This window comes from Corythoichthys intestinalis, chromosome 11, assembly GCF_030265065.1.
Source record: "Corythoichthys intestinalis isolate RoL2023-P3 chromosome 11, ASM3026506v1, whole genome shotgun sequence".
Lineage (NCBI taxonomy): Eukaryota > Metazoa > Chordata > Actinopteri > Syngnathiformes > Syngnathidae > Corythoichthys > Corythoichthys intestinalis.
Genome location: NC_080405.1, coordinates 7,543,934 through 7,558,211, shown reverse-complemented (window position 1 = coordinate 7,558,211; position 14,278 = coordinate 7,543,934). Strand labels below are relative to the sequence as shown.

Here is a 14,278-nt window from a genome sequence, read left to right as displayed (position 1 = left end):
GGCACCTGCTCACAGTGCCAAAACCACTGGTTAATGGTTTACTGACCATGGCATTACTCTGCTCAATTGGCCTGCCAACTCTCCTGACCTGAATCCCACAGATAATCTGTGGGATATTGTGAAGAAGTTGAGAGACACCAGACCCAACACTGCTGATGAGCTTAAGGCCGCTATCGAAGCATCTTGGGCCTCCATAACACATTTTTTGTATTGGTCGGATGAAATATGCTATTTTTTTTAGATAGGGATTTTTGGTTTGTCTTGACTTTTTTGCCAAAATCACCAATATTTAAACAATAAAAGGCTTGATCTACTTCAGTTGTATGTAATGAATCTAAAATATATGAAAGTCTAATGTTTATCAGTACATTACAGAAAATAATGAACTTTATCACAATGTGCCAATTTTTTGAGAAGGACAAGTATATACAAAGCTGTTCCACCGAGTGAGGCAATGTCTGTTCAAGGATCTGTCTCACACAGACTGAGCTGGAGAGAACCCATAAGACAACAGCGTGTTTTTTCAAATTGAGGTTACAAATGTGCAAGAAGGTCAGGAAATTGTTCTTACCCAGCATTAATCTTAGCCACGTCACAGGAAGATTGGTAAAGAACTAGGCTGTGAACGGCGCTGTACCTTAGCTGGTCAAAGTGCCTGTCTTGTAAACAGGAGATCCTGGGTTCAACTCCTAGCAGTGCCAGCAGTTGATGTATGGGGTCTTTCAGAACATTGCATCAAATTTGAGGGGAAAACTGGTTCTTTGAAGAAACTGTTTTTAGCATTGTGAGGAAAACCTCTTTGTGTCAAGGCACTTACTCTGAGACTTGAGGCAAAAATTTGCCATTATCTGGAGACCGATGCGCAGGTACACCCAAATTCCCTCTAAAATTTCTGGAGATTTGCAAGTTCTAAAGTCATCACCCCCAACTGCTCCATGGTATATGTCTGTTTTTATCAGTATCCGACAAGGTACCAGATGCGAGTCTCACCTAACATTTTATAACTTTTAGGGATTTAAAACTGATATTTCTTAGCACGTTGTTTTTGTTTCTTTTTAATGATTACATTTTTAACTGATCAGTGTCTCTGTGGCGCAATCGGTCAGCACACTCGGCTGTTAACGGAGAGGCTGGGGGTTCGAATCCGCCCAGGGACGTGTCTTCAATCCTTTACTCATTTTGGCCACACATATATACAAAGCTGTTCCACCACGTTAAGCAATGTCTGTTCAAGGGTCTCTCTCACACGCACTGAGCTGGAGAGAACCCATCGGCCAACAGCGGGTTTTCTCAAATTGTGGTTACAAATGTGCAACAAAGTCAGGAAATTGTTCTTACCCAGCATTAATCTCAGCCACGTCACAGGAAGATGGGTAAAGAACTGGGACGCTAAGGGCGCTGTGGCTTAGCTGGTCAAAGTGCCTGTCTTGTAAACAGGAGATCCTGGGTTCAACTCCCTGTAGTTCCTGTGTGGGGTCTTCCAGAACATTGCATCAAAGTTGAGAGGAAAAGCTGGTTCTTTGAAGAACCTGTTTTTAGCATTGTGGAGAAAACCTCTTTCTGTCAAGGCACTTCCTCTGAAACTTCGAGTAACATATTGCCATTATCTGGAGACTGCTGCGTAGGTACACCCAAATTCAACTCCCTGTAGTTCCTGTGTGCTGTCTTCCAGAACATTGCATCAAAGTTGAGAGGAAAAGCTGGTTCTTTGAAGAAACTGTTTTTAGCATTGTGGAGAAAACCTCTTTCTGTCAAGGCACTTCCTCTGAAACTTCGAGTAACATATTGCCATTATCTGGAGACCGCTGCGTAGGTACACCCAAATTCCCTCTAAAATTACTGGAGACTTGCAAGTTCTAAAGTCATCACCTCCAACTGCTCCATGGTATATGTCTGTTTTTATCAGTATCCGACATGGTACCAGATGTGAGTCTCACCTAACATTTTGTAACTTCTAGGGATTTAAAACTGATATTTCTTAGCACGTTGTTTTTGTTTCTTTTTAATGATTACATTTTTAACTGATCAGTGTCTCTGTGGGGCAATCGGTCAGCGCACTCGGCTCTTAACCGAGAGGCTGGTGGTTTGAATCCACCCAGGGACGTCTGTCTTCAATTCCTTTTTACTCATTTTGGCCACATATATACTGTATATACAAAGCTGTTCCACCTCCTTAAGCAATGTCTGTTCAAGGGTCTCTCTCACACGCACTGAGCAATGTCTGTTCAAGGGTCTCTCTCACACGCACTGAGCTGGAGAGAACCCATCGGCTGACAGCGGGTTTTCTCAAATTGAGGTTACAAATGTGCAACGAAGTCAGGTAATTGTTCTTGCCTAGCATTAAACTCAGCTACGTCACAGGAAGATGGGTAAACAACTGGGACACTAAGGGCGCTGTACCTTAGCTGGTCAAAGTACCTGTCTTGTAAACAGGAGATCTTGGCTTCAACTCCTACCAGTGGCTGCAGTTGATGTATGGGGTCTTTCAGAACATTGCATCAAATTTGAGAGGAACGCCTGGTTCTTTGAAGAAACAGTTTTTAGCATTGTGGAGAAAACCTCTTTCTGTCAAGGCACTTCCTCTGAAACTTCGAGTAACATATAGCCATTATCTGGAGACCGCTGCGTAGGTACACCCAAATTCCCTCTAAAATTACTGGAGACTTGCAAGTTCTAAAGTCATCACCCCCAACTGCTCCATGGTATATGTCTGTTTTTATCAGTATCCGACATGGTACCAGATGTGAGTCTCACCTAACATTTTGTAACTTCTAGGGATTTAAAACTGATATTTCTTAGCACGTTGTTTTTGTTTCTTTTTAATGATTACATTTTTAACTGATCAGTGTCTCTGTGGGGCAATCGGTCAGCGCTCTCGGCTCTTAACCGAGAGGCTGGTGGTTTGAATCCACCCAGGGATGTCTGTCTTCAATCCCTTTTTACTCATTTTGGCCACATATATATATACAAAGCTGTTCCACCTCCTTAAGCAATGTCTGTTCAAGGGTCTCTCTCACACGCACTGAGCTGGAGAGAACCCATCGGCTGACAGCGGGTTTTCTCAAATTGAGGTTACAAATGTGCAACGAAGTCAGGTAATTGTTCTTACCTAGCATTAATCTCAGCTACGTCACAGGAAGATGGGTAAACAACTGGGACACTAAGGGCGCTGTACCTTAGCTGGTCAAAGTACCTGTCTTGTAAACAGGAGATCTTGGGTTCAACTCCTACCAGTGGGTGCAGTTGATGTATGGGGTCTTTTAGAACATTGCATCAAATTTGAGAGGAACACCTGGTTCTTTGAAGAAACAGTTTTTAGCATTGTGAAGAAAACCTCCTTGTGTCAAGGCATTTGCTCTGAGACTTGAGGCAAAAATTTGCCATTATCTGGAGACCAATGCGCAGGTACGCCCAAATTCCCTCTAAAATTACTGGAGACTTGCAAGTTCTAAAGTCATCACCCCCAACTGCTTCATGGTATATATCTGTTTTTATCAGTATCCGACAAGGTACCAGATGTGAGTCTCACCTAACATTTTATAACTTTTAGGGATTTAAAACTGATATTTCTTTGCATGTTGTTTTTGTTTCTTTTTAATGATTACATTTTTGACTGATCTGTGGCGCAATCGGTCAGCGCACTCGGCTGTTAACCGAGAGGCTGGGGGTTCGAATCCGCCCAGGGACGTGTCTTCAATCCATTTTTACTCATTTTGGCCACACATATATACAAAGCTGTTCCACCACGTTAAGCAATGTCTGTTCAAGGGTCTCTCTCACACGCACTGAGCTGGAGAGAACCCATCGGCTGACAGCGGGTTTTCTCAAATTGAGGTTACAAATGTGCAACAAAGTCAGGAAATTGTTCTTACCCAGCATTAATCTCAGCCACGTCACAGGAAGATAGGTAAAGAACTGGGACGCTCAGGGCGCTGTGGCTTAGCTGGTCAAAGTGCCTGTCTTGTAAACAGGAGATCCTGGGTTCAACTCCCAGCAGTGCCTGCAGTTCCTGTGTGGGGTCTTTCAGAACATTGCATCAAATTTGAGAGGAAAAGCTGGTTCTTTGAAGAAGCCGTTTTTAGCATTGTGGAGAAAACCTCTTTCTGTCAAGGCACTTCCTCTGAAACTTCGAGTAACATATTGCCATTATCTGGAGACCGCTGCGTAGGTACACCCAAATTCCCTATAAAATTATTGGAGACGTGCAAGTTCTAAAGTCATCACCTCCAACTGCTCCATGGTATATGTCTGTTTTTATCAGTATCTGACATGGTACCAGATGTGAGTCTCACCTAACATTTTGTAACCTCTAGGGATTTAAAACTGATATTTCTTAGCACGTTGTTTTTGTTTCTTTTTAATGATTACATTTTTAACTGATCAGTGTCTCTGTGGGGCAATCGGTCAGCGCACTCGGCTCTTAACCGAGAGGCTGGTGGTTTGAATCCACCCAGGGACGTCTGTCTTCAATCCCTTTTTACTCATTTTGGCCACATATATATACAAAGCTGTTCCACCTCCTTAAGCAATGTCTGTTCAAGGGTCTCTCTCACACGCACTGAGCTGGAGAGAACCCATCGGCCAACAGCGGGTTTTCTCAAATTGAGGTTACAAATGTGCAACAAAGTCAGGAAATTGTTCTTACCCAGCATTAATCTCAGCCACGTCACAGGAAGATGGGTAAAGAACTGGGACGCCAAGGACGCTGTGGCTTAGCTGGTCAAAGTGCCTGTCTTGTAAACAGGAGATCCTGGGTTCAACTCCCTGCAGTTCCTGTGTGGGGTCTTTCAGAACATTGCATCAAATTTGAGAGGAACACCTGGTTCTTTGAAGAAACAGTTTTTAGCATTGTGAAGAAAACCTACTTGTGTGAAGGCATTTGCTCTGAGACTTGAGGCAAAAATTTGCCATTATCTGGAGACCGATGCGCAGGTACACCCAAATTCCCTCTAAAATTACAGGAGACTTGCAAGTTCTAAAGTCATCACCCCCAACTGCTCATGGTATATGTCTGTTTTTATCAGTATCCAACATGGTACCAGATGTGAGTCTAACCTAACATTTTGTAACTTCTAGGGATTTAAAACTGATTTCTTAGCACGTTGTTTTTGTTTCTTTTTAATGATTACATTTTTAATTACAATTTTGGCCACACATATATACAAAGCTGTTCCACCTCGTTAAGCAATGTCTGTTCAAGGGTCTCTCTCACACGCACTGAGCTGGAGAGAACCCATTGGCCAACAGCGGGTTTTCTCAAATTGAGGTTACAAATGTGCAACGAAGTCAAGAAATTGTTCTTACCCAGCATTAATCTCAGCCACGTCAAAGGAAGATAGGGAAAGAACTGGGACCTGAAGGAAGCTGTGGCTTAGCTGGTCAAATTGCCTGTCTTGTAAACAGGAGATCCGGGGTTCACTTCCCAGAATTTGCCATTATCTGTCTACCGCTGCGTAGGTCCACCTAAATTCCCTCTAAAATTACTGGAGACTTGTGAGTTCTTAAGCCATCACCCCCAACTGCTCCATTGTATATGTCTGTTTTTTTCTCTATCTGACACGGTACCAGATGTGAGTCCCACCAAAAATTTGTGACTTCTAGTAATTTAAAACTGATATTTTTTGGCACATTGTTTTTCTTTCTTTTTAATGATTACATTCTTAACTGATCAGTCTCTCTGTAGAGCACATAGCTATTAACCGAGAGGCTGGTGGTTCGAATCCATCCTAGGACGTCTGTCTTCAATCCCTTTGTACTACTCTTGGCCACAAGACCGCTGCGTAGGTCCACCCAAATTCCCTCTAAAATTACTGGAGACTTGTAAGTTCTAAAGCCATCACCCCCAACTGTTTTATGGTATATGTCTGTTTTTATCAGTATCTGACATGATACCAGTTGTGAGTCTTACCTAACATTTTGTAACTTCTAGGGATTTAAAACGGATATTTTTTAGCACATTTTTTTGTTTCTTTTTAATGATTACATTTTTAACTGATCAGTGTCTCTGTGGTGCAATTGTCAGCATACTCGGCTGTTAACCGAGAGGCTTGTTGTTCGAGTCCACCCAGGGACGTCTGTCTTCAATCCCTTTGTACTAACCTTGTCCACACATATATATACAAAGCTGTTCCACCTAGTTAAGCAATGTCTGTTCAAGGGTCTGTCTCACACAAACAGGAGATCCTGGGTTCAACTTCCAGCAGTGCCTGCAGTTGCTGTATGGGGTCTTTCTGAACATACCTGGTTCTTTGAAGAAACTGTTTTTAGCATTGTGAAGAAAACCTCTCTGTGTGAAGAAACTGTTTTTAGCATTGAGAAGAAAACCTTTTTGTGTCAAGGCACTTGCTCTGAGACTTTTTTTTTTTTAACTGATCAGTGTCACTCTCTGTGGCGCAATCGGTCAGCGCATTAATGTTAGCCATGTCACAGGAAGATTGGGAAAGAACTGCGATGCGAAGGTAGGGTTGTCACCTTTCAGAAATAGAAATGAAGGCCGCCCCCCTTGCGCCCAAAACCTTACGGGCGAAAAAAAGGGGCATCCTCAAAACTCCTAAAATGCATTGAAATGTATCTATTTTTAGATGAAAACTATATTGTGCACTATGTGGGCATGGCAGTTTCTTTGCAGAAGATTGTTTTTTTTTTTCTTCTTCTGCAGGTTAGTGAAAACGAAGTTGTGAATATCGTAATTAACATTTGTGTTGTCAGCACTGAATCCGGTCACGTGATCCATTGACAAGCCAAATTTCTTAAGGGAATGTTCCAGGAGAGCTACAATTCCAGCAGCTGACTCGTCTGCATTCTCTATGAAGTCCAGCATTTTGTTGGTGAGCCCAGACTCTGGACTGAAGTACTGGACAGCAAGGGGAAGCATCTTCCTGCTCAATTTATTCGAGGCATCGGTCTGTATGGAGAATGGGATGGGTGACGTTAAGATCTTGAGCACATCACCCACTGCCTTTGGACCCAGGACTTGTTTCAACAGTGCCTCTTGCTTTGTTTTGGAATCACATAAAAATCTTCTGATCGAGCCTGTGTCCACAGTCAGCACTATTGTAGCTCTGGCTGGCTACGTTTTACTGTGTGGTATACCTGTGTCACCTCAGCTGCAGTAATTTAGAGGGTAGGAGTGGAATGATGTCAAATTCACTATCAATCAATCAATAGATAGTATATATCCGCAGTAGGACTATTTATTCAGTGTTTATTTGCTGTTAATCTATTAGGAATAATTTCAAATGAGGAGCATTAGTTAGCGTAACAAAATAAGATGTTCTTTTTGGGTACATAAATTCATTCCATATTGATTGATAATAAATGCATGTTTCAAAAAAAAAAATAAAAAAAATCAACATTTCTGAAAATAATAAATCATAGAAGAAGTTGGACATCCGGGCATTAATGACGTCACCAGCCACAACAAAGCGTCACCATATTGAAAACGGAGCAAAAGACGAGTCACAAGCAGTTGCTCTGTCGTGCATTGTAATACAAACGTGTTGAACTTTTGTCTTATTTGCAGTCTTTTTTCCGTCGGAATGACTAAAAGTTGCTGTGTTGCGGGTTGTCACACAAGTAAGAGTTCGGAGCCGCTTTTGAAGTTCTTTATTCTTCCTCGTGAGAAGAAAAGGACAAGTAAATGGCTGAAAGCAATTAATCGAGGAAAAGTAAAAGAAGACGGTTCGGTGGACTATTCTCGCCTGTGGGAACCTAAATCTAAGCACATTTACATTTGCAGCCGACATTTTATTACTGGTGAGTAAACTTTAATTTTTGCCCCAATTAGCTGCTAGGATTCAATAGACTAGGCAGTGGTTATTATTACCGTAACCGGCAACTCGCAAAGCGTTATTTTTCTTTTGCCGTGAACTGCTCTGATTAGTCATTATTGGCTTGGTGGGAATTGGTCATTTTGCCGTGACGTGTTCACGGCTAAATAACGCTTGGAGGCGAATTGCTGGTTACGGCAGAAATAATCACTTCCTATATACTACCAATTTTCTCAGTTCCACACAGTACATATGCCACGTAATTGATAAAGGTCAACTCACTGGGTGACTTTATGAGGTAGTTGTAGATGTTTCCGAACTCCACTGCAGGCCATTCCTTTGTTTGTCCAGCTATCAGCTGCGACTTTGTATGGGCAGCTTTGTAAGCCAATAAACGCTAATTTTAAATTGTATCGCCTCCTCGTGTCTGTCGGCAGTGAGTCGTGATAATAGTAAACCATGTTTAAGACGTTTTTATGAAAAATGACGCAAAACACACCTGAAATATATGAATTACAGACGTTTGTCTCCAGAATGTTTAGCTGTGCGCTCCCCCTTCGGAAAATGGGGACACGTTGCTAAGCGAGGTGACGTCATCGTGACATCACGCCTACTTCCTCCATAGTAGCAACTGAAATAGCCTAGCTATACTCCTATCAATGCAAGATGTATGAAAGTAAATAATAATAATAAATATATATATATATATATATATAATATATAATAAATAATAAATATAGCCTATATGTTATCCATATACAAGAGCATAATAACATACCAAATCAACCTCAGGGGATGTTTCAGGTACAAAGAATTGTGACGAAGGCTCTTCTGGGATCTTATATTCCATTTGTGAAGGTCCCCTGCAGCATGCTGTTTAACACCTCCGTGAGACGCAGCAAAAACTTTCCTGCCTGCCTTGCAGTTTGCTTTATAATCATCATCAGTGACTCTATAGACCCTGCTCACCTACGTCACAAAATGACGTGTCGCTGTATCCAGCCGCCATATTGTCCGTCATTTTTTAGCCCTATTCTCAATGGTTTCAATTAGTCGTGCAATTTATAGATCAATTCACGGAATCCCCGGTGTTATCTGACGCTGTAAACTCATTGGATGCGTTGCATAAAAGGCGTTATGTGGAAAAGCTTCAGTTTATCCATTCACCAGATCCATATTTGATGCCTAAATCAATGTTTTTCAACCCGCTGTCTTTGCCGTCTCTGCCTGACATCTGCTACCCTGATATTTACAACTATCTTGTCCACACAAAATCAGCCTATTCTCACCAAAGTTTGAAAAACTTTAAGAGCTTGGAGGCTTATAAATACTTCGTTGCTGGTTGGGTGAAACAGGTCCTCGTCCACGAAAATTCGGCAGGAATCTATCTTGTGCTCGGGAAGGTGAGTTACGAAATTTTCCATTCAAAATCTTTTGTTCTTGCTAACATCCACTGTCAAGTCTAATGTATTTCATGTCATTTGTCAATGGAGCTAGGGCTTTTAATGTTTATATGGTTTAGCGATAGCACTCTCACTACTTACATATATAATACGTAATAAATATGAAGTGCGATAGCACTACTCCAGATTGTCCCTAGTTGAATTTATTTTTTGGCTTTTGACCTCAATAGTGAAATTGTAAATTAATTGTATGACAACTGTCTTATTATCCCCTTATAATTATATATTTTCAGGTAGTTCATTCAAAAAGTCTGAGTGTATGTTGTCGGCGATTAGCCTAGCAATGATCTTAATTGTGGTTGTCAGCCCAAAACCCTCTAAATATATATTAAATGCATCTTGCCAGATATAAAATGACTACTACATAATCTGTGGTAATCGTTTGGAGCCCAGTTTTCTCGTCGAATTGCAGCAGTCCATCTCGCTCTCCTCTCCGGGTCTCTCGGAATTCGGTAGAACTTCAAGTCTCTCCGTCTATCTTCTCTGGTATTCCAACCGACCGCCACACACGCCTTCACCATTTTGATAATTAATGTTAACGAGCAGAATAACACGCCATAATAGGAGGAATTTACGTAGCAGTAATGCGTCAACACGACGAGTTGACGGACAATATGGCGCGGGGGCGTGGTTGTGACGTCATGTGAGTAGGGTCTATTGAGCCACGGGTTCCCCTCTTCCCACTCCACTCTATTTTTTGGAGACGTTTCCCCTTTTGAGGATGAGGTGGGGTGTCCTGAGCTTCTGCTGTTGAAGAAGACATTTTTGTTTTGAAAATGCGCGGGGCGGTGCGCTGAACAGAGCGAGCGAGGTAACTAGGCAACGAACCTGGAAGTGGAGCGCAATGCAGGGCTGACAGCAGCGGGCAGGCAGATAACTATCTTGCTGTCTTTAATATCTCCTGCCTTTTTTGTTCATCACTGTTGGCTCCGTGGTCACTCATGAGCGCAGGAGGTGTGTGTTTGTGTGTGACAGACGTGCATAGGCTGGGAGCACCGCCGCCCGCCACCGGAGCCACAGGGTCGCCCCATGAGACAATTGTGAAATACGGAATGAACTGGATCCCGTATTGGTTCAATATGAAACTCAACTTTTAATTCCCAATTAAGGAACGATTCCGTATTTCAAGGGACGAGTGGCATGTCCATGCGAAGGGTGCTGTGGCTTAGCTGGTCAAAGTACCAGTCTAGTAAACAGGAGATCCTGGGTTCAACTCCCAGCAGTGCCTGCAATTGTTGTATGGGGTCTTTCACAACATAGCATCAAATTTGAGAGGAAGACCTGGTTCTTTGAAGAAACTGTTTTCAGCATTGTGAAGAAAACCTCTTTGTGTCAAGGCACTTGCTCTAGATGAGGCAACAATTTGCCATTGTCTGGAGACCGATGCGGGGGCGAATTCCAACAGTAGGTACACCCAAATTCCCTCCAAAATTACAAGAGACAAGTTCTAAAGCCATCACCCTCAACTGCTCTATCGTATAGCAAATGTCTGTTTTTTTTTTCAGTATCCGACATGGTACCAGGTGTGAGTCTCACCTGACATTTTGTCACTTCTCGGAATTTAAAACTGTAATTTTTTAGCACGTTTCTTTTAATGATTGCATTTTGAAATGATCTGTGGCGCAATCGGTCAGCGCGTTCGGCTGTTAACCGAGAGGCTGGTGGTTCGAATCCACCTAGAGACGTGTGACTTCAAATGTTGTATTTTAAGCTTGGCCACACATTAATACTTGTTCTCCCCACTGTATACAGTATAATTGCTGGTCAGTAGTGTGTCACACACACAAGTTCTAAAGCCATTACTCCCACTGCTCAGGTAAATGTAGTTTCTTAAGGACTACTGAAACTTTTTTAATTGGGGTAAAACTGGAATTAATATCAAGTAGTAGACATAATGCAAAGGGGAAATAAATAAACATCTTCCCTTTTGCGTGAGGCGATGTTCTCTTTTTTTCTCGAAATTAGAAAGGGCATTGGCTTCGTGGCAGACGAGCGTTTCGGTGATTGTGTCTCCCGCGATTTCCTTTTCCTTAATCCAGAGAAATATCGCCATCTCATCATGAAACTGACTCCTCTTGTATGAAAGGATAGTCACGCTATTCGAAGGTTTTACTGTTCTGATGGCTTCCTACCTCACTCTTAGTAACAACAAAACGCGAGACCTGTGCTGTAATGTGCTACTAATGTAGTCCTTATTCTTGAGTCTTACAGAGTTGAGTTGAAATTAAAGTCATCGCAGCAGTTTGTCATGTTGCAAATGTAAAAAGGGTGTTTAAAAATGAAACAAGATGATCTCTTACAAATTCCTCAAAGGTTTAAAGATCTTATTACATCAAAATGCTTGCTTTGATTGAGATATGTATCAAAACAATGTTTAAGATATTTTTCTACTACAAGCCCTTCCAACCTTTAAATCTTACTGGAACGAAATTTGTTTACCCTCAAAGATCAAGAGATGCTTATGTCATCATCTTTGAAGCCTCGTCACATTATTTTTTCGTCACACATGCGACTCTGTTTGGCCTTGTTAGAAAGTGTGAAAGTTGGGGTCCACTCTCATTTTTACTTGAATTCAATCACCAAGTAAAACAGGAGATAATGTCATTTGAGTTCTATAGTTTTATTGCCCTAGTAAACAAACATTAAAACACTCCAAATGCTGGATCCTGTGTTTATGTCCATATTTCCACCATTTTTTGTCCTTTTTCAAAACGGAAGGCACCACGAAAAACTATCCATCCCAGGAGTCATTCTGAGGTCACAACAGAACGATGTCATGTGATAACATATATAACCGTATATTGCCAAGTGAGGTGCTGCCTCACAAGATGGAGGTGAGTAGCATCGCAAGCAATTGTGTTACTGTGATCCCTCCCTTCCCTGTTTTTCCACTTTTTTCCCCCAAAGTATAATTTAAAAAAACGTTTATGTATGTAGGCCTATATATATTTTAATAAATGGTTTTTAAGCACTTCAAATGTAATAATTATAAGTTAACTTATAAGTAACAAAGTATTTAACATAACTTATAAGGAATTATAAGTTAAGTTTTAAACATGTTACTGTCCCACCGAATTATTTTTAAACACGAATAAAGTAGAATAATGCTTGTCTTTCTTAATGCTTCATTGAGTGAGTCCACTCAAATGTGCTCAAGCTGCTCACTTACACACAATGAGTTGCCACAGCAACTGTTTAACTAGTTAAACGATCATTGACGCATGTGGGACTTTGAAGTTTTGGCTTCCAAGTGTCTCTGGCAAGACCAAACCTTAACGCCTGTCAATCATCGTTAACTTTAACAAGCAACTCCAGTGCACAGCCTGACCAAGAAAAGCGGCAGGAGCGACAGGCTATGTGATTGTATTGGGACAGCTCTATAAAATACTGCATTTATTTATTGGGGCGCAAAGATTGAAGCCCGAAGTAGCGAGGGATCACTGTATTTGACCCCCCCCACACACACACACACAATGCATCTTTTCAATTTGTGTATATAAATGTGTGTTCGAGAAGCTTGATGCTCTTAAATGGTCATCCTAACAAGTTGAATAAATGTTATCAAGCTTCAAAACTGTTGAGCATGTTTCATTGTCATTCGGACATTAATATTACAGATTGTGACAAAAATATTTTGAATATATTTTTGTCTTTTTGGTAGAACTGTCATGAAACACGGTGTTTCCCTGAACGGATCTGATCACTCTCCATGGATCGGAACGTGGGGGATAGTGTTTATGTTTGCGTGACGGCCGCATGGTGTAAGGTCAAGAACCTGGTCCTTAATATTGACAAAACGAAAGAGATCATAGTGGACTTCAGGAGATCCAAATCCAGCCATGCACCCTTCCATATTGACGACACAGACATGGAGGTCGTGAGCTCGACCAAGTACCTGGGGTGCATATTACCGACAACCTCAGCTGGTCACTCCACATCTCCTCTCGGGCAAAAAAGGCACAGCAGCGCCTGCATTTCCTGCAGTGGATGAGTAGAGCCACTCTCCCACCACCCCTCCTTTCCTGACAACCTTCTACAGAGGGACCATCGAGAGCCTGCAGACCAGCTGCGTCTCCGTCTGGTCTGGGAGTTGCGGGGCCTGTGACTGGATGTATCTGCTGAGAGTGGTGAGGTCAGCGGAGAAGATCATCTGGGCCCTGCTCCAATCCATCCAGGAAATAGCAGTCAGTCGCTGCCTATCCAGAGAACGACGCATTGCCACCTACCACCCCCAGAATGGATTGTTCTCTATCCTGCCGTCTGGCAAAAGGTTTCGCAGCATCCGCTGGAGAATTGCCAGACTCAGGAACAGCTATTGCCCCGCAGCCATTAGACTGATGATTTCGTCCCAACACACTAACGTCCACACACAATCACACGTATATACTAGTAGACCCACACGCACACAGTCCCATTCTCACTTGATCTACATCATAAAAGCACTGTAAACACTTCTCTTTTTCATATGTGCAATATCTTGGTGCAATATAAATACTGAGGTATGCTTGTATTTATTTAACCCTACTGGTTGTTTCATTTGTATCTGTATTTTTTTATCCATTTATTACTTGCTTCTTCTTTTTTAGCACTGTTATGTGTCCCCCAAATCATCAGGAAGTGACCTGATATTGTCCCAAAAATGTCCCCAAACCAACCTGGGCGGGGCTAATATCTGTATCTCCATACAGCAAAGGCCCACAGTAATTTCTCCACAAATTGCAGTTTATAGTTTTTGTTACATTTTATTTGGTTTTGTTATTTTTGTATGTCTTGTAACTCTGTGGCAAGCTGGAAGTAAGCAACGACATTTCGTTGCCATAAATTTCACTGCGATGTTTTTTTTGTGTGTGCAATGACAATAAAAGGAAATCTGAATCTGAATGTTGCTCCACGCTCACTAGTACGGTGGCCGAGAGGTGTCAGGCGAAATGCAAAGTCCAAACACTTGCATATAGAAAAAGCACGGACGCCAATTGCAAATGCTTTGCAAAAGAAAAAAAAGCACGACTGCAAACTGCCACAACACGATCCCCAATTCCTAAAGCG

At 41.9% G+C, this 14,278-nt stretch overlaps 7 non-coding genes across 7 annotated transcripts; all 7 read left to right on the top strand.

The window, feature by feature from the left end:
* The first annotated feature begins 627 nt into the window (after positions 1–627).
* On the top strand, positions 628–701 carry trnat-ugu (transfer RNA threonine (anticodon UGU)). The gene has a single exon. It is a non-coding gene; the product is annotated as a tRNA-Thr (tRNA).
* A 1,329-nt stretch (positions 702–2,030) lies between these two features.
* On the top strand, positions 2,031–2,104 carry trnak-cuu (transfer RNA lysine (anticodon CUU)). Its single transcript has one exon. It is a non-coding gene; the product is annotated as a tRNA-Lys (tRNA).
* A 743-nt stretch (positions 2,105–2,847) lies between these two features.
* Positions 2,848–2,921, top strand: trnak-cuu (transfer RNA lysine (anticodon CUU)). The gene has a single exon. It is a non-coding gene; the product is annotated as a tRNA-Lys (tRNA).
* A 1,007-nt stretch (positions 2,922–3,928) lies between these two features.
* Positions 3,929–4,002, top strand: trnat-ugu (transfer RNA threonine (anticodon UGU)). The gene has a single exon. It is a non-coding gene; the product is annotated as a tRNA-Thr (tRNA).
* A 383-nt stretch (positions 4,003–4,385) lies between these two features.
* Positions 4,386–4,459, top strand: trnak-cuu (transfer RNA lysine (anticodon CUU)). The gene has a single exon. It is a non-coding gene; the product is annotated as a tRNA-Lys (tRNA).
* Positions 4,460–4,700: 241 nt separating this feature from the next.
* On the top strand, positions 4,701–4,775 carry trnat-ugu (transfer RNA threonine (anticodon UGU)). The gene has a single exon. It is a non-coding gene; the product is annotated as a tRNA-Thr (tRNA).
* A 6,069-nt stretch (positions 4,776–10,844) lies between these two features.
* trnan-guu (transfer RNA asparagine (anticodon GUU)) lies at positions 10,845–10,917 on the top strand. The gene has a single exon. It is a non-coding gene; the product is annotated as a tRNA-Asn (tRNA).
* Positions 10,918–14,278: the final 3,361 nt, after the last annotated feature.